The following is a 2497-nucleotide window of genomic DNA, read 5'->3' on the forward strand; positions in this document are numbered from 1 at the left end:
CGTGTCGCAAGAATGGATATCGTTACAAGTACATGTACTGAAAAGAAGAGATATATAATAGAATTGGCTTACACTCGCCACAAGCTACATCAGTGTCACATCAGTACATTACATAAACATCAAGAGTAAGAGCAGGGTCCGACTACGGACGAAAACAAACGAGAAAAGAAGAACGACGTCCATCCTTGCTATCCCAGGCTGCCGGCCTGGAACCCATCCTAGATCGATGATGAAGAACAAGAAGAAGCAACTCCAAATGAACAATCAACACGCTCACGTCAAGTAACCTTTATCTATACCTGCAACTGGTGTTGTAGTAATCTGTGAGCCACATGGGACTGAGCAATCTCATTTCCAAAGGTATCAAGACTAGCAAAGCTTACTGGGTGAGGCATGGTTAAATGGTGAGGTTGCAACATCGGCTAAGCATATATGAGGTGGCTAACTTACGAGTACAAGAAATAAGAGGGGCAAGATCTACGCATAACGGACGTGATCTACTCATGATCAAATGAATGATCCTGAACACCTACCTACGTCAGACATAACCCCACCGTGTCCTCGATCGGACAAGGAACTCGCGAAAGAGACAGTCACGGTTACGCACACAGTTGGCATATTTTAATTAAATTAACTTCAAGTTATCTAGAACCAGTGTTAAACAAAGCTTCCATTTTGCCACATAACCACGGGCACGGCTTTCCGAAAAGATTTAACCCTGCAGGGGTGCTCCAACTAGTCCATCACAAATTACCACAAGCCGCATAGAAATCCTCAATCACGAAGCTCGCGATCTCGTCGGATTCCCTAGTGGAAAACCTAAACTCTGAGATTTGGCTAGCCGTGGAGTGTGATTGATTGGTGGTGGGGGAGTTAAAACTTTACTTTTCTGTTTGGGAACCGCCTATAGCATGAGTAGCATGGAAGATATTGAGAACTCTTGGTCATTGCGTTGACAATGAAAGCATGCCACCCAAAATTATTATCTCTGTTTTCAAAGCTTGAGCTTTGGCACCTCTGCAAATCAATGCTTCCCTCTGCGAAGGGCCTATCTATTTATTTTCCTGTCGAGTCATCCTCTTCTTATATAAGCACCAATTAGAGAGCACCTCTGTCATTTTTATGCTTTGCTTTTGATTGATATTGAGTATGACTTTGACTGGATCTTCGTTGCTATGCATTACAATGTTTAGTCAGCCCTTGATCTTTGAAAGTGCTCTGCATTTATGTTTTGCGGTCTCAGAAAGAGCTAGCGAGATACCACCTATTCATATTGCTTCATGCTTGTTTTGATTGAAGTGTTGGTATTTGAAACTCATTATTATTTGCTCGTTAGCTGATTATGCCATTGATATTAGTTTACCGTGAGACCTTTGTGTCACTTGCTTCTGTGGTTAACTTGTGATCTTGCTGAAATTCTGGTTATGAGTTAGACATAGTTGCAACAACAAGATCAAACAGAGTTTGTCAAAGTTTTTCTTTCTCTCTCAGTTTGTCAACTGAATTGCTTGAGGACAAGCAAGGTTTTAAGCTTGGGGGAGTTGATACGTCTCCATCGTATCTACTTTTCCAAACTCTTTTGCCCTTGTTTTGGACTCTAATTTGCATGATTTGAATGGAACTAACCTGGAGTGACGTTGTTTTCAGTAGAATTTCCTTGGTGTTATTTTTGTGCAGAAATGAAAGTTCTCAGAACGTCCTGAAAATTTACGGAGAATATTTTTGGAAAATATGAAAAATACCTGCGCAAAGATCCACCGGAGGAGGTGGGCCAGTGGGCCACAAGACCTGTAGCCGCCACCCCCCTGGTGGCGGATGGCAAGCTTGTGGGGCCCACGTGGCTCTGCCGCCCCCAATCTCAGCTCTATAAGTTCACTTTTGTCCCAGAAAAAATCAAGAGAGAATATTTCTTCGCGTTTGCGATACGGAGGCGTCGCCACAACCTGTTCTTCATCTGGAGGGCGGATCTGGAGTCCGTTTTGGGCTCCGGAGAGGGGAAATCGTCGCCATCGTCATCATCAACCTTCTTCCCTCTCCAATTCCATGAAGCTCTTCATCGTTCGTGAGTAATCTATTCGTAGGCTCACTGGGCGGTGATGAGTAGGATGAGATCTATCATGTAATCGAGTTAGTTTTGACGGGGATTGATCCCTAGTATCCACTATGTTCTGAGATTGATGTTGCTATTACTTTGCCATGCTTAATGCTTGTCACTAGGGCCCGAGTGCCATGATTTCAGATCTGAAATTATTATGTTGTCACCAATATATGTGTGTTTTAGATCCGATCTTGCAAGTTGTAGTTACCTACTATGTGTTATGATCCGGCAACCCTGAGTGACAATAACCGGAACCACTCCCGGTGATGACCATAGTTTGAGGAGTTCATGTGTTCACCAAGTGCTAATGCGTTGGTCCGGTTCTTTATTAAAAGGAGAACTTTAATATCCCGTAGTTTCCTTTTGGACCCCGCTGCCACGGGAGGGATGGACAATAGA

The sequence above is a fragment of the Hordeum vulgare genome, chromosome 2H (assembly GCF_904849725.1).
Source record: "Hordeum vulgare subsp. vulgare chromosome 2H, MorexV3_pseudomolecules_assembly, whole genome shotgun sequence".
In the NCBI taxonomy this organism is placed as follows: Eukaryota; Viridiplantae; Streptophyta; class Magnoliopsida; order Poales; family Poaceae; genus Hordeum; species Hordeum vulgare.